The sequence below is a fragment of the Drosophila eugracilis genome, unplaced genomic scaffold, assembly GCF_018153835.1.
Source record: "Drosophila eugracilis isolate 14026-0451.02 unplaced genomic scaffold, ASM1815383v1 contig_1765, whole genome shotgun sequence".
Classification (NCBI taxonomy): Eukaryota; Metazoa; Arthropoda; class Insecta; order Diptera; family Drosophilidae; genus Drosophila; species Drosophila eugracilis.
Genome location: NW_024572605.1, coordinates 4,557,639 through 4,576,891, shown reverse-complemented (window position 1 = coordinate 4,576,891; position 19,253 = coordinate 4,557,639). Strand labels below are relative to the sequence as shown.

Sequence of the window (19,253 nt, the reverse complement as noted above, 5' to 3'; positions counted from 1 at the left end):
TGGCCGCGGCAGCTGTCCAAAATACACGGCACATAATTAAGCGTTTTGCTTTTGCGGATTTTCTTTCATTCATTTTTACGATTTGCCTACATAAAGTGACAACGTGACGCGATCGTTGGGTTATATCTTTTCTTTTTCTTTTGGGAGGGGTAGGGGAAAATTGCAATTTTCTGCTGGCTTTTGGTTATTTTTAATGAGTGTGTGTTGGGTGTGTGTGTGTGTGTGTGTGATGTTTGGCTCCTTGTTGATTTGTCTGCTGTCGTTTTGTTGTTTTTCCGCTTCTTGTGCCGCTGCATTTTTATGCGTTCGTCATCCGTTTGTCATAAAAAAGCACAGCAACAGCAACAACCTCAGCAGCAACAACATTTAATTTATAATTTAATATCTAATCATTTTTCCCGCAGTCGTTGATTTTCCGTTTTCACAGCTATTTTGTGCATTAAAAGCTGTCGCAATGCTTTTGCGAAGACAGACACGCGCATTTAATGGATTTCTCTGATTTACCAAAGATGCCACTCAAAATGGTTTTTTGAGAAAAATCTTTCAGTCAATTTTATGTGGTTACTATACTGATTTTGCAATTAAAGGAAACTTTAATTTGTTAAATGAAAAAGTAGACAGTAAGACGGGCTAATTTGTTCAGCTGTAGATCTCAAGGTAAAAGTGTAAAGCAAATAGATTTTTCCCTAAGAAAGTCTATAAATGCCGACGGCTTTTTAGGAGATTAATTTAATAAAAAATTATTTAAAAAAAAACTTGCAGTTAAGAAAGAAATCTATTAATGCAACTGCTTTGAAAATAGATTTCTGAATATGTAAATTAATTTAGTACTTAATTATTTTTACAATATATTCAACTCATTCCTAGGAAATAAAGTATATTTTTATTACCTGGCTAGCTAATTGGAATAATGTTTGAGCGAGCGAATTACAGCAATAAACATTTTAAATATAATAAAAATCATATTTAAATAATAACCTACAAGAATTTATAGAATAAACTTAATAGATGTTTATGATTTATAGATATTAAATATATTTTTTATAGAATAAGAAATGATTATAAAATAATTGCTAACTAGAACTTAAGAAGAACTTCAAGAATGCTTTTTAGATATTTTTGACTTAGATAGATTTTTTACTTATTACATTAACGTAATATTATTAATAGCTTACAGGATTTTAATAAATCCATTTGTTAGATATTTTTGATTATTAGATTTTAGATACTTTTCCTTACTAACTTTGCTATCATAAATCATAAAGATATGATAATTTCCCTCAAGATAAAATGCAAAATTCTAGTTTCGATATCGAATAAGTACTAAGCTGGTATTAAAAATAGACTTTCTATATCGAATAAGTACTAACTAAGTACTAAAGCAAAACTCAAATTGAAATGCAGCTCATTAAGCTGCGATATGCAGCCCCCGTCCCGAATGAGTGTCAACGTTCCAGAGAGAGAGTTTGGCCATTAGGTTTGTGTGGGCCTTAGAACCCAGTTAATACTCGCTAAATAATTGCCGGCGATAACGAGGCGTGTAGAACGAGTTGTTGGTAGCAAGGGAAATAGCTGGCTAATATCTGCCTGGCAACGACAATGAAACCGGGCAACAAAGAGACTAAATTCTGTATTAATTTGCAATTAATGCAGCTAATTATATTTAATTAAATGAGCGAGCCACGCTAACAATGCAACTGCATAGATACGATTTAGCTGGGATTCGAATGCAGATGTAATGGTGGGATCGCTGGATATAGCTATATAGCTGGAGGAGGAGGGGGAACAAGATCGGGGGTGGGGCTTCCAAGTAGTGGAGCTCTGGGCACTGGGAAAAATGTAGCGCGCAGGTTGGTCCGGCTTTGAAATGAAACTGATTATTACAATTGTTGTTACGCCCGCTGGCGCTGTTGTTAGTGCGAATTGTGCGCTGCTGTTTATTGTATCTCATAGATACATTTAGATTATAATGTGCCTCTTTTTTTTCCTTTTTTTTTTTGCAAAAATGACACTGAGCTAGTCAATTGTAATACGTTTTAGTAATTTTTGTGTTTGGGGTGGCAGCCGCCGCAGCAGCAGCAGCAGCAAGGCTTAGCACATTAAACTATTTATGTGTAGAGTTTTCATTTTTCATTCTGATTTCATTTGTATTTAGTTTTTTTTTTTTTTAAAAGCTTTTTTTAGCGATCGTTTGATGAGCGCCTCATTGTTGCAAATTGCCACTGTCCACTGTATGATTAGTTTGTTTATGGCCATTTATTATATTTGGTTTTATTATTAGAACGTCGCAACTATTTTTGAGTCGCCTGCACTGGCATGCATTCATGCCGCTGACGATAATGCTGATGTTGATAAAATTAACGTTAATTAAAGTTATTAACCGCCTGCAGCGAAATCGCATCAATTTATTGGTTTTTGCATATTACCATGTCAGGGTTGAGATTTACATAAAAATTGCATTTGCTGCATTTTCGAACAATATTCAAGTGCAGTGAAGTGCGTGAGAAGCTTAAAAGGTTGAAGATTTCGACTGTTTTTATGACTTTGATGAGCTTGTTAGTTGGGTTAAATAGTTTTTTATCACAAAACAAATTAGTTAATATGGAAATTGGGGTTAAGTAGTTTTACAAGAATTTAAAATATATATTTATTTTTTGGTTTTTTGTTTTGCAATTTGTTAATTTTTATTGGTTTTTGCCAATTTATGTAATTTTGTATATAAAAACTTTTGTGGTTTCCATTTAGTACACAGTTTTTATTAAGCTCATGTAAAACTGGTATATTTATCATGATCATGTACTTATTATATATCAATGAATCATATTTTAAAGGAAATAAATCAGTTGAGGACGATATTTTAGCCAAGATTTCCTACTTTATGATCTCAAAATAAAAATCCCAAAACGATCTCCATTTATAAGAATCATAATAAGTCATAATTATGGTAAGCATAAACTTAAGAAGTTGGAATATTAGCCTTAAGAAGTTGAAACTTATTCATGTCGTGCTAAAAATTAAAAGGTAATAAAAAGAAAGTAAACTCTTCTCTTAAGAAATCAATTATAATATCAAAAGTTGCTAAAGAAAGTAATTTTAGAATCTTAGTAAGCAAAGATCTTCTACTAAAAGCTATTAAAAGGGAAGTTTACTTTATGTTTTGAAATTCTTCCAAATCCAGCCAAAAAACCAAAAATAAGTATGCTATGAATTTTTATAATATTCTGACTTAAAAAGACTTAAAATTATTTACCGTTTTTTAGAGTTTCTTAAGCAGCTGCCCAAAGTCGTTGAAGATCTTTTTGATATTTGATAAACTTGAATCCTGTTTTCCCAGCACTTTTCCAATGGTCGCTTTGTTTTTTTTTTCTAAGTATATTTATGTAAATTCATATCACAAACTAGCACTGCATTCAAAGTATTCATTAGTATCTACGAGTAGCAATGAGTATCTGTTAGATGCTTAACACCCACGCACAGCTTGAGATTCCCAAAGAGACGATCGCAACGCGCCAAAATATATATGAAAATCGCGAAACTTCCTAGGAATATATATATGCTAATATATATATTTTTTTGATATGGTTCAAATGTTGAAAAGACAGCTGTTAACTGCTGGCACACGCCGGAGTTTATTTGCTTGTGGCATGTGTATTGTATGTTGCACTTTGTTTGTTTGTTTGTTGGTTGGTTGGTTGGTTGGTTGCACGAGTGTCTCGAGTGGCGTTCAAGATATTATTATTATTATTATTATATGGCCGTTTTCGCTTCGATTCCGGTTCAGATCAGCCGTCGTACGTTTCAGGCGCAGCGTCGTCCGTCGACTGAATGAACGTGTGGCGCACGAGCGGCGCTTTGGTTTGAATTTGGACCCCCAGCAATCGCAATCATCAGCATAAGTAGCAAAAGGAAAAACAACAACAACAACAACAACAGCAATAGCAGCGGCAGCAGCAGCTACAGCTACGGCAGCAACAACAACAATACCAGCAAACACGAGCAAACAAAACGAAGGCGAAGAACCCGAAGCCTTACACTCAGCTCAGCAGGTGCGAGCGAGAAACGTATACTGGGGTCTCTCTCTCTTACTCCCTGTCTTTCGCTCTCTCGCTCTTTCTCTCTCTCACTCTCTCTCTCTCTCTGTCGTTTTCTGTCTCTTGTTTAACCACCCCCTTCCCCCAACGCATAAACGAACGCTGCAGCGACGCCGGCAGAGCGTTGACTGCGCAGGAGCAGCAACAGTATATATGCAATTTGCTTGGCGCTGTTAAAATAAAAATAATGACGTCATTAAGCGCACAAATGAGCGACGCTGCTGCCAGCAGTCGACGTTGACTGCGATGCCAACGCAGGCAGAGCTTATAACTGTTGTTCTGAGAAAAGGAGAAGTTGCACACTTGACGAAAGGCACTTAACGACAGCGTGAGAGAGAGGGAAGGAGAGAGAGAGAGAGCGTGCTGCATTGTGAGCGATTTTTATGAGCGCATTTTGAGCATTTATTACAGCTAAACATTGCACATTTTACACTGCCCGAAAAGTGGGGGATAAAGAGAGCATATCTCTTGAAGAGTATTTCTGGTATACATAGTTTTGGTATTTTTGGACACAAAATACTGAACAACCTACAAGGCGTATGAGCAATTTTTCTTGAAATATTTTAGTTTCCCTTAAAATGTACTTTTTAAATATAAATAATGAGCACTTTATTTTCTAGAACATAAGAAATAATTAAAATTCTATCTTCGAAATGAATTTAGGATTATTTAAATAGCGGGATGAGTGGGCAAACAAGACCTCTTCATGGGAAGCTCATGACTACTCCATCAGAGTGTTCAACCCATTTGTCAATTTCTCCAAAAATTTCACCTCCACACCCCCTTCGCACCCCTCTCACAACTATTGCTAGGAATTAATAATTTAAGTTTCGATCCGAATTCGCATAGCAAAGCCAATGCCAAAAGCTTCAGTCACTCAGCGCGTCGGACAAAACCTCACTCGAAACCCAGAACTCTCTCTCGCTCTTACTCTAATTCTCCTGTCTTTCTCCCCCTCCTCTATCTACCTCGCTCCCACCCACAATGTGACGTGTGCCGGGTCCACTGAACCACACCCCCGCACGCCCTCTTTTGCATCTGCTGGAACCGCTTCCAGAAAACCGAAAAGTGCCAATAAATATGGAAACGTTTTGCCTTGTTCTGCCCACTCTTCCTCCCACACTTCCACCCACTTCGTCGTCCTTCCCTCTGCGCCACGTCTTCTGCTCCTTCTTCGGCTCTCTTTTTCCTGCACTGAAAACAATTTCTTGTTAATTCAAAGGGAAAAAGAATTTGTAATCTTTTAAAATGGCTTTGTTATGATTTTTATTTTAAATTTTACTTTTAAAGATATTTTGTCCATATGATAGGCATTATTTGGACTTTCAGATATATGAAAAGTTCATACTTTCTTTCAGTGTACCCTTGCTCCTTGGCTACCTTTGCACTAATTCACATTTGATGTTTTGTTGTCTGCGCTTGTTGCTGTTGCCGCTTGCATTTTTCTGGTCAATGAGGTTACAGTCAAGTCAGTAGACAAGCCCCCGCCGCAATCTGCACACCTCCCTCCCTGTTTTGGGTGAGGCAGAAGATGCAGCAGAGCAGCAGCAGCAGTGCGACTGGTGCGGTCTTCAACCGGTCGAGGCTGTCGGTCAGCCGAGGCTGCCAAACGGGCTGCCTCTTCCGATATTCCTGCTCACTGTTGGTCGTCCAGTCTAGCCACCCACCCACCAGCCTGGACTATCGGAGGTGTCGATGACGTCGTCGTCGTCGTGGTAGTCGTCTGTCTGAAAGCCCCTTGAAAACCCCTCAAGGCCTTCTTCCCTTCCCTCTGGAAAAACTGAAACTGACTGCAACTGCCTACGCCATTTGATGATTTTGTTGTTGCCTCTCCTAATGTGATTTGCTAGGGTATGCACTTAGGCCTCTTCGACTGGCGATTACCCAGATTCCAAAGCCAAAATCTGACTAATGATTGAAAGGTGAGGGTATGGCGGATCAAACGTGATCGCTGATCGGTGGGCAAGGATGCAGATTTGTAGTTGTTTAGAGAGAAGAATCAGAAAAAGCTGTCTTTTCTTTTATTATTAAGTGGAATTGATAAATTTTTAGGGTAAAAGGAAAGAAGGAAGACCACTGTTCTTCTTTTAAACAAAAGGAAAACAGAGCTTTCTATTAGCTATTATATACCTCACTAACTTTCTGAAAAGGAAGCTTAAGCTTAAACTAACTGGTTAGAAAATGTAAACTTATAGTTTAGCTGGTTTATAGGTTTTGCTTCTAAGAAAGTTTCTTATCTTTAGAAAAGGATTTTCCCTTTTAGCATTCCCTAAGAGTTGTCCTTCTTATCTTACCACGATCTTTATTCCTATAAATATATCCAAAGAGCATCCACTCTTCGTACATCTTGACAAATCACTTTTGGCCATCGCTCATTCTAGTGGTTGCTGATTTTGTTTGTAGCCAATTTTGGTCAATATTTAAGTGCCGCTTGATGCTTCCACTTCGGTGTTGTGTCGTACCTTGTCCAGTACGTCTGGTCCACATCACCTCATCAACTTAATTTTCCGAATTTTCACGTTGTCCATCTCGCTTGCTCGCTCACTCACACCCTCACGCTCCGTCTTTGTCTTCTATGTATAATTTTGGGCTGCATTTTACCGGCAGCTATAAAGCGTATTACCGTTAAATGTTGCACTGTCGAGTTGTCGTCTAATTTACGTTGCCCGTTGGCCAATTTTAAGGGGGAGGGGGAGAGGAGAATAGGCGGTGGGAGGAGCTGTGGGCTGTGGTCGAGGATGCGGATGCAGTGGGGCCACTGCCCACTTTCCATCTTGGCTTGATTGTCATTGCAGCTCGCCAGTCTGGCCGGCAAACTGATTAAATTCAGCACGCGCCCTGCGGGCATCTTGGGAAACTTCTTCCATGGCCAAGACGAGATTGCTGTGAAAGGGGGCTTAAAAGAGGAGGTTTTTGGTGGGTTGCGGTACACTCAAATAATAATCTTTAAAGGGTATATTGATGAGGAAAGGGTGAAAGGCAAGAAGGCAGTTATAAGGAAGACTCATCTTTAATTAGTGATAATTTTCTAATCTTAAAAGCTTTCTTAAAGGTAAAAACCAATTGGAATATACATTTATATAGCATTTTTTACAGTGCTTAAATAAAAGGAGATGGATGACGAGAGGGTGGTGGTAACTCAAAGTCATCAGCTTAGACGGGCCAGAAAACTAGACGACGCTCTACATAAATTTGAAATTAACGTTTTCTAGCACATTGTCCATCTACCCCTCTCTCTCTCTCTCTTTCTCTGAACCATCTACCTCTCTCTTTCAGCTAGGCCTTTCCCTCTACTCTTTACCTCTCTCTCTCTCTGTCTGTCTTTCTAGAGCTTACATGCTTTCTGTAATTATCATTTGCCAGTCCGTTTGCCTTGGAACACACACGCAGACCATAGCCGTCTTGACTCGATCTTAACTTGGCTTTCGGGCGTACTCCATGCAGTCTCCACCCGCCCTCCCCCTTACGAACCGCCGACTGCCCGTAATTAAATGCAAATCTCTCGTCCCCCGACTTCGTCTAATATATTGCCACAATGCCACGGGGCAAACTGTGGCCACATTTTCAGCAACGTTCCGAAACTTGTCAGCACCACTCGCCGGTGTAAGAAAAATGAAGTGAAATAGTCGAACGTGTATAAACCAAACAACATTAAAATTATCGCCTAGACAAGCCATAAAGACTATAGAGGTGAAGGATCGCCCACGACACCGTATGATAGATACTCTTTCAAATCGGGTTTGTATATATATTTATATATTTTTATATAAAACCCTCCATACTAGCCTTAAATCTTACTTCAAGATATTCTTAACAAACCTTCGAAAATTCTTATAACTAAATGGTAAATAAATTCCTATGATAGTTACTCTCTCCCTTAATATCAATTTAGAGATGCACTAATAAAATCAAACAAAAGGGGGATAAGAACCCAGGAGAAAGAGAGAGGAAGATCCCAGTGACAAAGAGAGGGGAGAGTAATTAAGTGCGGGCAAACTTTTTAGCTTTTGTTGGATGGCTCTCGTTGAAATGGCTGCTAATTACAAAAGGCATCCTGGCCAGCATCATTTGAGATATTTTTCCATTAACCGGCGACGGCGTCGTCATGCCCATGAAGTTATAGCAATTGGGGCAGGGGCATGAGGCAGCATGAGGCGGCGATGAGGGCAGGGACGGTGCATACAAAACATATTAAAATTAACCTAATTACTCCGCAGGCGCTGCCAGCTCTCTCAGATTGTGGGATTGGAATCGTGTGTGTGTGAGTGTGTGTGTGTATATATCTAGACTTGAAGGAGTTTTGAAAGCCAGGCACAAACTAATTTCAAATAACATAATTCATTCGCTTAGCCAGCGGGAAATGGGAGGGAGGGAGGCTGCCTTGGCATCAGGGAAAAAGGCGGCAGCAGCTCTTGGACTTGGCCAAGACTCCCCGACCGGTTTCTTCGGGAGCACCAAATTAGTTAAAGTTTAATCACTGAGGCACTGAGAGCAAGGAATGTGAAGGTATACGAACTAAATTTAGTTATAAACTAAGGATTAGTTAAAAAAATATCCTAATTGTTTATAAAATTGAGATTTAAATAAAAGATTTATTTTAAATATAAAAAAAATTTATTCAAAATTATATTTTCTATACTTAAAAACTTCAAAAATCTTAAAGTTTTTCTCTGTGAAGACAGCGAGCATTTTACAGGGACCAAACAAAGACTCCAGCTGTCATAACAAAAAGAAAGAGACGGGACTATCAAATAAGAAAGAGAGGCAACGATTGGTGTGCGAATGCGGAAGGTGCTAACTGACAAATGAATGGACTCCGTCTTCGACCATACGAATGCTAATTGTTATTGTACTTAAACCTGAAGTCAAACGCCTTCGATGTTAGTCTTCAACCACCCCTCGCACTGCCCTGGTCCTTAGCCTCCTTCTCCCTACTCCACACTCCCCATACTCCTTGTCACATTCCTTACCAAACATGTCCACAAAACTATGCCCCGACTGCAATAATTTCGCGCGCATAAAAATTTAATATTATTGAATTTTTATTATTGCCTTTCTGTCTTATTTTAAGCGTTTTTATTGTTGTTGTTGCCCAGAAACAATAATCAAAACAAGAACAACAACAACAACACGGGCAACTGTAACAGCAACTGCATTAAAAAGCGCCCAAAGGCAACACGGAAGCCTCTCGAGGAGTCACAGTGGGGCAGGGCCCCTTTTCTTTATTAAAAAAATATTGAAAAAAACTTAAACTAGAGTTCTTTCCTCTTTCCTCTTTTTTCTGACTTATTTTTGACATAAAAAGCAAGAAAAATGTTGCAAATATTGTCCAAAGAGCTTTTTCATGATTTCCTCACAAAAAAGTCAGTATTTTGCCCACACCAAAGCCAAAAATGATCAAAACGTGGAGTGTCATACTTTATTTAGCTTGTAATTAAATTTCTAGTCGAACTGTGTTCACACTTCAAAATGTGAATATTTGTCCATTTTTCGCAAAAATGTATGATGGTACCCATTATCAAAAATTCAAAAAATGGCCAAAAACTTGAATTCCCCAAATCAAGTGGGTAGTGATAGAATCTGTCAGTTTAAGTCGTTAGCTGCTCAGAACAGTATTTCGTTTAGCTCTACGTCTTATTTTGACTATTTTATAGGCTATAAAACTTGAGAAAATATGGCAAATATTACTTAAAAATCGTTATTCCGATTTATCGTCAAACAAGCCAGTATTTTGATTATAACTTTGCCAAAAATGTTCGGAATATTGAATGCCATATCTCGTTGAGTTTGTAATTAAATTTCCTATAAAACTGTGTCCACACCTAAAAATGTAAATTTTTGGCCATTTTTCGCAAATTTTGATGATGTAACCCCTTATAAAAAAAATCAAAAATAGGCCAAAAAATGGATTTTCCAAAATCGGTCAGACAATGATAGAAATGAAAAGTTTGGGTCGTTAGCTGCACAAAACAGCCTTTGCTTTTCCTCTACGTCTTGTTTTGACCAACTTGTGGCTTAAAAAACTAGAGAAAATGTTGCAAAAATTGTTCAAAAATCGTGATTCCAATTCTTGGAAAAAGAGAGCGCATTTTTATCATATCAATGCCAATAATGGGCAGAACATAAAGAGTCATACCTCGTTGAATTCGTAATTAAATTTCTATTCAAACTATATTCACTCCTTAAAATGCGAATTTCGGACCATTTTTCGCCCTTATCAATAATGCAAAAACTGAGGAAAAGAGGTCGTTATCTGCACAAAACAGTCATTCTTTTGGTTTTGCCTCTTTTTTAACCTGACTTAACAATTAGGTTTGCAAGACTTTGTTACTCAAACCCACTGTGTCCCCACAGAGATTCCAGGCGCAGTTTGTGCCTCAAGTGGCGTACTTAATGCCATTCGAATTATGCGCATGCGTTCCCTTTGGAGGACGTGGCCTCTGGTAGCCCGTTCCTGAGCCTCGTCTCGAGCTGCTGGGTCTTTGGAAAGAAGCCAGACTCCTATGCCCTTGCAACCGCCCATTCGTACAGAAAGACGCCCAACCGATCCACCAATGCCACCACCACCACCACCACCCTGGTACGTGGTAATTTTGTAATATCGTAAAGTATTTTTTAATTGAACGCACCACCTTCGGCACACTCGTAGAGCTGACTTTATGGGCCATACGTGGTGGCTCTTTGCTTTTGCGAACTTTGACAACTCTAAGGTCTAGACGAAACAGGCAAGGCAAACCAAGCTGATGGCAACCCTGGGAGCCAGCCCACTTTTATGACTCACTTCCTTTTTGGGTGATTTATGCGAACGCGAATGCCTCTCCGGCTGGCATTAAAATTAGCTCTAATTATGAGAGTGGATCGAAACGCAGCCAATTAAAAGTGCATTTCCCGCCAGCATAAATCAATAAAAGATTTATGTGACTCTGGGCCTATATAGATAGGTATAATTTTAATGATTAGTCGCGAGCACATTTGCCGTTTTGCATAACCTTTCGGCAATCCTTTACTGCCAGATCTTCGCCAGTTAAACTTTTTTATTCTTTTTAGTTTTTTTGTTTTTGGCCCAGTCCGAACGGGTCTGGGCCATTCATTCTACATTCATTCATGGGCGAGCCAGATCGGCTCAACTTGAGGAGGCTCTCGCTCTCTCTCTCTCTCTGTTGGGTTTTGGGATCGGATCGAAGGTAACCTGTTCCTGTTCCCCAGACTCACGACTTTATAATTAGGCAGCTTCTTCTTCTTCTTTATCCTCATCGTCGTCGTCGTCTTCTGCTTCTTCTTCCTCTGCTCGGGTGGTTAATGCATTCATAATAATATTTCTTTTTGCTGTTAAATTTATGTTTTCTGCCTCGTAGCCTTTCGCTGAAGTTCTCGTCCTCCTCTACATCATCTCCATGTTGTTTTTCCTTTTTTTTTTTTTTTTTATTTTTGCCAGTTTTAATTTTCTCGCTTCTCCCATGCCCCGCACTGCCTCTCCCCCCCTTTGTGGCGAAATCGTTTTGCATTCTTAAACATAATTGCATGTGGGCGTGGTCACATATGAAATTTCTTTGATTAAAGTCGATTAAAATCGCGGCCTGTTTTGCCTGCTGTTGTTGTTAGTGTTGCTGTTGTTGTTGTAGTAGCTGCTGGTCAAGTTGGCCAAGTAGTTGGCCAGCAGATGAGGCAGTCACTGCCACAGATGAGACCGAGTTTTATGGGTTCAAGGATTAGGGCGGAAGCAGCCGCCCAATGTTTTGGGATCTTAAAAAGAAGCATTGGCAGCAAACATTGACTTGGTAAGAAGATCTTAAGCTGAGAGCGAAATCAATAAGGGTTTTCGAAGTTTAATTAGTTGTTTGAAAAAGTGGATTAGAGACTAACTTGATTTGAATTAGACTAAAGCCTACCTTCCTTTAAATATTTTAGTAAAGAAAGTGGATCAGAAAAAGTGAAAATATTTCGTTTAGTCGCAAAGATCCTCAGTTCCTAACCTTAAGTTCATATTTATTATAAAATTGCTTAGGTTCCTTGTTATTTTTCATAAAATCCTTGCAAACTCTTAAAAACTTATGGCCTAATTTGATTGATCAGAAGTAGTACTTGTCGTAGATATAAAATATATTATGGTTGTCTTTTCAAATTCATTTTTAAGCTTTTTATCAACTTAAAATCCTGTTTTTCCAAGTACAAAGTACCACATTGTATATCCCTAATCAGCCTTCTTAGAAACCAATCAATTGATCTGCTTTCCAACTATATTTTAGTCATTTATTAAAGTCTCGTTTAGTAAGTCCTTCTCCAGTTCTATAATTGATCTAACCAGCCTGCTAAGTACTCCACTCGTACCTGCTGATCATTGGAAGATCCCGACAAAAACTTACATGCTAGCTTAAAAAATCACAGTCTTTAAGTTATCTACACAACAAGAAAATATTTTAAATATTTTTTAGATATTTTTTTACATTATCGTTAGGAAGAAAAATGACACCATTTGATTTTTAAGAGTATATAAAAAGTTATTGTATTGTGACATGAAGTTGAATATCTTGATCTTGATCTTCTTTTTCCCATAACATAATAAACTTAATCTATTAATTCGTTTATTAAAAATCTATAAATTCTTAATGTTTTAAGTGATCGAACTTTTCATTTGTGTATGTATGGTATAGACATAGCCATACCCACACCCCTACCCATCATCATCATCATCATCATCATCAGCGGCTGCGTGGTCAGTTGGCCACTCCCAACTCTAGCTTAACCCCCTTTTGCCTCTCCCCACTGGAATGGTGGACATGCCGCTTCTAATCTGCACTCGAGTGAATTGCAAATTACGTGTCTTAAATTGAAGTTTTACGAGTTGCTACTCTAAATGTTTGCACCAAAGTGCTCGCCTGGATGTGTTTGCTCAGGGTACCAGGGTACCATCTTCTCCTCCTTGCGATTCTAATGGGCGGTGGTGGTGAGGAGGTGGATCTGGGGATCTGCGGATATCTGTGGAAGAAAAACCCGCTGATGATGAGGCTGCTAGTGTGCTGCGTGTTTAGGCGCGAGTGTTGTATTTCATGTTGCCAGGTCTCCTCCTTGCCAGTTGTTTCTGGCCATTCTACTACTTGGGATGGTTGTTTATGCGATGCAGGATATGATAATAATTACACCTTCAACGTTTGCTGCTTTCTCGCTCTGCTCGCTGTTCGCTGCCATCTCCATCTGGCCAGGAAGTTGGCCTGCTGCTGCTGCTGCTGCTGCTCCTCGACTCTTCGACTTCGCCTGGCGATTAAAAATTGATCTCATTATAATTATTTTTTATAATTTATGAAGCCTTAAAACTGTGTCTGCTGCAACATGGCCACAAAGTAGTCATTATAAATGCCATAAATTTCGATTCCCCTTCGAGCAGCACGTCCCTAAGTTTAATGATGGAAGAGCGCGGAGGATTCTACCTTCAATCCGTATATCCAGGCGAATTATGAGTAAGTTTTTTAATGGTATTTTGGTGTCTATCTAACTATGAAGGAGTTATATTCCAGCAGACTCCTACACACAGCCTCGCAGATCCTACTGGCCCACCTTCCGGGAACCCACATATCTCAGATAGAATTCAGGCAAACATTATGCATATTACACAGACCTGAAAAGCACCACCAGCTGGAGAACACGCATAGCAGCATCTGATGATAAAGCGTAGAGCTGTAGCTACACTAAAAAAAAGTCGAAATTAAGTCTTAGCACTCCACTAGATCTACTGAATTTAAAACAAAATCTCAATCCTAGCTTTTTTTTGTTTAACTTCTGCTTATAGGGTCTTAAACTTACTAAATAACATTAGTTTAAGTTTTTATTACTACCCTTTACTACTTAAATAAAATACCTTTTTAAATTGCTATTAATAATCTTTCCCAGTGCAGACAGCGACACCCGCACATCCGCAAACGAAGGGGTGTACGGCGGGGCCCTCCTGCTCATTTTGCATTTTAGTTTGTAATTTAGTTTCATTTATTGCGATTTTACATTGACGCCTGACACGCAAATTCGTGTAATCCTTTCTGCCTTTGCCAAGGAGTCCAGGGAAAGACAGGGAGTGCGGGCCATGGGGATGTAAGGGGACTTACTTCGAGTGGCTGTCTTAGCTATGGCCCGAACCACTGCCACATCGCCAATGCGCCACACAAAGTCCAATTAAATTATGAGGGTCCACACGCCAAGACAACGACGACAGCGACGACCACAGCAGTCTCTGATTCTGGTCTCCCTCCCGTCACTATGCCAGAAAGTCCTCCAACTTATGCTAGCTAGAAACACTAAGAGAAATCTATACTAAACTTAGTATGAACTTAAACATTTATATAAAAAAGAAACTTTAGTAAGCCCCTTCTTTGAGATGTTCTACATTTTAGATAATATTAATATTAAATTTTATTCTCTTTAATCGCAATTTGTAATCCCCTTTTTCTCCAAGTGCATCATTCACTGAGCCGTAGCGATTTCAAGAACTGCTTATGCCTCACTTCAGGACGTCGGACTTGGGCTGGCTCATTTCGAGAGCCTCCTTTTTGGCCAATACCACTGCCATTGGCATTGGCTTTGCATTGGCACTGGCATTGGCAATGCGGTGTAAGAGTAATTAAAATCCCTTGATTAATATGTAAATTTAATGAGATTACGAATTCAGCGAACAAGATTAGGAATGCATGGGTCTCTCTCTCTGCTTCGACTTGGCGACTTCGCCACTGCCACTGCCACCTTTACTCCTCTCCAGGTATTTTCTGTCACTGCTTAAAACGGGCTAATGCCATCTCTCTTGCTCACTCGCTTCCGCTCTCTTTCCCACTTCCACTGACAGCAGGGAGTGGGGCTTGTAATTTTCACTATCTTAACCCCTTGGGGAGCAGGTGGTTACTATGTTTTGAAAAGGTTTTCTTGTGGAATATTTTTAAATTAAATTATAAAAATAATGTTAGGAATATCTTTATAAATACCTTGTTTTAGTTTTCACTGCATACTTTTAGACACCTTTATAAATGCTTTAAAAACTCTTCATATCTCTAAACACTTCTTAACTTTTATTTCCCTCTAAAATATTGAATGAAAAGCATTTATAGGGTTAAGCAGCGGACCCCGAAACAAGCTGAAAGCCACACCAGGCCAATCTAGACATCGGCCAGGTCCTCAGCCCCACACACTGCCAGTTGGCCAGATGTCTGTGTATGTGTGTGGGTCTGCTAAGAGCTTGTTAACATTTCTGTGGAAAGCCGCACCAGCAGAAGCAGCAGCGGCAGCGACAGCGGGAGCAGGAGCATCGAGTCCAAGTGCAAGTCCAAATCGAAATGCTTTGAGCCACCCAAAAAGCAAATCGACATCGACGGAAAATTGGAAGCGCGAAATAAACTTGTACATAAATTGTGTGAAATGGATTTGCTTGTAGTTCAAAAGGTTTTCGATTTGTTGTTGGCGTTGTTAGTTGCTTGGTTAGTTTGCTGCCTTGTAGCTGGGGGTCTCATTTGGTTAATCTGTCAGCATCTGGCATGTACCAGTTTTTGATACTCATGTGATAAATTTTCATTAAATTCAAGGGGATTGTGTGTCTAGATTTTCTTCGGTGATGTACTAAACTGGAAATTGTAAGTCATAACTATATTACTCTTTCCAGATAAACATGCCAACTTCGCTGAGTTTTCCCATTTGCTTTCGGCATTTTCATCCCCCATTTGGGCATCCTCGTTTTGTGTTTAGTAAACTCCGCGAGGTTTTTCATCAACTTTTTGCTCATTATCCCAAAACGCGCCCGCGTTTTTTGCAGCACCAATTGGAGGCACTTGGCAACTGCGTCTGCCATTGGCCTGGCAACTAGGAATCCTGCTGATTGGATGACAGCGCTCCTAAGGCACCAAATCGGGAAAGGCTTTGCTATGTGGGGGTTAACTAAGAATAGTAGCGAAGTTGATTATATAGAAAGTTTGTTCTTAACCTTAACATTTTTATTTTAATTTTTGAATTCAGATAATACATTAGAATCAGATTAGCTCGACTGGTAGCCTGACTTTATTCCCTCCAACATGGTAAACTTCTATTTATTTTTATCCCAGGACACCTTAAATAGAAACTTGGATCGAAAGGTCGACACCTTCTACCTTTCAACATTTTGTGAAGGTCACCCGAAGGCGTTTCAAGCAAATCAAAGCCAAAAAAAGGAGAGTGCAATGTGTTGGGATCAGGATACAGGGTACAGGGGACAGGATTCATGAGACTGGTTAACGTGTGGAAAGTGAGGTGGTGTCAGTTATGAGCTCAATGGCCAAATAGCAAGCCAAAGGCTTCAATGAATGAAAGTGAGTCCGAGTCCGAGAGTCCACAGTCCAGAGTCCAGACAGTCAGATAGACAGACGGACTGAAGGACAGAGTGAAGGGTGGTTTTTGTGGGTGGCAGACGCACGCAGACAGGCGACAATAGTGTCCATGTCCGAGTGCATGTTCCTCCGGCAACCAACCCCACAACCCTACCCTTGTTCATGGGCCGGAAAAACTGCAACGAGTGGGCGGAAAGTGCAGTTGCAGTGTGGGTGTTGGCCATCCAAAAAATATGGTCAAGTGCCTGTTGCCTTTTGCAGTTGCAGTTGCAGTGGCCGATGCACTGGCAGTTGCTAAACATGAGCCAAACACGGAGCGCTGAAATATGCAGGACATCTTCTCTGGGTCGTCCACAAGTCAAGGTCGCTTAACGCCGGCTTAAAGCGACTGGGAAAAGGACGCAATAAAAACGCAAACAAACTCGGCAGACAGGAAAAAAGGAAGACGAAAAAAACAAGAAGGAGAAAAGGATATGGGGTGGAGCTGAGGAAGATATAGACGTTCGTTCAACTTTGGCTGGCTTAGACATTGTCCCGCTGTGTGAGAAATGCCTTTTCAAGGACTGCCACCCACACAAACACACCCTCAGACACACACGCAAGGATGGGTGAAAAAACCGTAGCATACTTTTTCGAGCCAGTGGCCTGAGTTTTTCCTGCCAACTGGTTTTTCGGTCCTGGCCTGGCCACCTTTCCACCCCTCTTTCTTCGTATCCTTCTCCCGGGATTCCTTGTGTCTATCCCTGTGTGTGTGTGTGTGTGTGAGGCAACTTCAACTGCGAAGTATGCAATATATTTTTGGTTCCGACTAGAGACGTTTTCAGCTCGTTTTGCATTGCCATTTCAGCCCCCAAGTAAAATCCCCGCCCCGAAATGTGTCAAGGTCGTTTGGATGGTTTCCTCTTTCAGCCTGCCCCCTCCAATTTCAACACTTTAAACTCACACAAAAACCGTTTGACTTTAAAAACTTTCCGGTTGGCCAACTGTTGCTGCGGCCAAAAACGGATATGCATAAAATGTTGCGTGCCATGCCACGCCCCTCTGGACCATTGCCAGAATGCATTGCCCCCCTTGCACTCTTCCTCTTGTTAACACACAACAAATAACAGATTTTCGCATGGTGTGCGTTTGTGTGTGTGTGCTTGTCTGCTGTCTGTGTGTGAGTGTGTGTTTGATTCTGTGGCATACTTTTGGCGCCCGTTCACGGGCCTAACTATAAAATCGGCTGATCCCCTTACCATTTAGCACCACGACCACTTGTCGTTATGATGATTCATGTGGCCCGCCACAGGACCTCGCCATCCTTTCCATCCGTCCATTCCCATCTTTCGTTTCGAGTGTTTTGTTAAAATCCGCTCAATTGGAATGCAATTTTCATTTTCGGCCATGTGTTTGTCTGGGTGTTTGGGGTCAACGCATTACGCATACGCCGTGTAGTATGGCAGACATATTAAAGTGATTGGCATCTGGCTAAAAAGCAAATACATTAAGGGTATAAATAGAGACAAGTAATTGGCCTTAAGCTAATTTAACTAATTTGGTAACGGCAATTGAGCATTGGTTAATATTGGTTTTGTGATTCAAAAGATTATAAAATTAGAAAGGGTACGTACCTTGTGCTGATACCTTGAAGATAATGTAAGGAAACAAACTTGTATGAAAATATATATTAGCTAATATAGAAGGTTTAATTGAGTCTTTTATTCGTTTTCATTCAAAACTTTCTGTAAGACTTATTAAAGGTATTTTCCTAAAATAAAAAAAGGCTTGGATTGACTCATAAATTCAAAGATTTTAACTTTAACACACTCTTCTGGAAACTAAACTAAACAAATTGAAAGTAAATAAAATAAAACATGTTTTAGGTTATGTTAAATTTAAATTACAAAGTTTTTTACAAGCTTTTTCTCACTTTTTCCCTTGAAGTTCTGCTATTTTAAGTTATTATTTCATGTAAAAATTTAAGCTTCAATTTTTAATTAAAGATTATACTTCCAGTACCAAAATCCAAAGCGATCTGTACAAAAATTCCTATTAGCATTTTTGCAATTCGAAATGTGCTTAACCCTTTAACCCCTTAACCCCTGACTGCATCACCCTCTCTTACGCCTCATCGGTAGTCATCAATGTTTATCAATAAACTGGCAGGCTGGCCAGTTTTTCTCCTCCAGCCAGGCGGGTGGAAAAGGTGAAACAGGTGAAAATAAAATAAACAGCGATTTTCTTGCTGGCAAAACATCAAGCAAAACTGCCATCGATACACGCATACATACACTCCCATACTAACACACACACACACACACACACATTTGCATATACGCAAAATAAAGCTCAAAAAGTCAGCGGGCAAAAAAATTGTCAAAAATCAACTATAAGCGATTTTTTTATGTTGATTTCTTGCCACATGCTCTGCTGCAGCGACGCTGGCTGAGCTGCTGCCTATATTTTTTGTTGTTTTTGGTGGGCGGAGCCTTGTGTGGGTATGTCTCTTGTTGTTGTCGTTGTTGTTTTCTGGCGTTTTTCCCGCTGCCCGTCGCGGCTTTTTTACTGAGCCGCCATTGCGTAGTTTTTGCCGGCATTTGTTACAGTTTCTTCTTTTTTAGCAATGGGCGTGTGTAGGCAGGCTGCAGGATTGGGTATACAGTTCGATGGGCGGCGGGGAAATGGAAAACTGGGTTGGAGAAAGGGCAAAAGGGTCGAAAGAGAGGGAGGAGGCCAGAAAGTGAGAGAGAGAAAGAACCACAAATGTAAAATGCCAGTTAAAATTAAAAAGAAAAACATTTAAACATAAGAAGAATGAGCGTTTTTTGTACTGCAGCAGAAATTATGCCGC

At 39.9% G+C, this 19,253-nt stretch overlaps 1 protein-coding gene across 2 annotated transcripts in view; it reads right to left on the bottom strand.

Moving 5' to 3' along the window:
• The window catches only part of LOC108113412 (alpha-protein kinase 1), a 69,270-nt gene extending 65,388 nt beyond the window's left edge, over nucleotides 1-3,882 (bottom strand). For both annotated transcript variants that reach the window (XM_017223969.2, XM_017223977.2), the window contains exon 1: nucleotides 3,251-3,882. The gene's annotated coding sequence lies outside the window, so the exon portion shown is untranslated. The remainder of the gene's footprint in view (nucleotides 1-3,250) is intronic.
• Nucleotides 3,883-19,253: the final 15,371 nt, after the last annotated feature.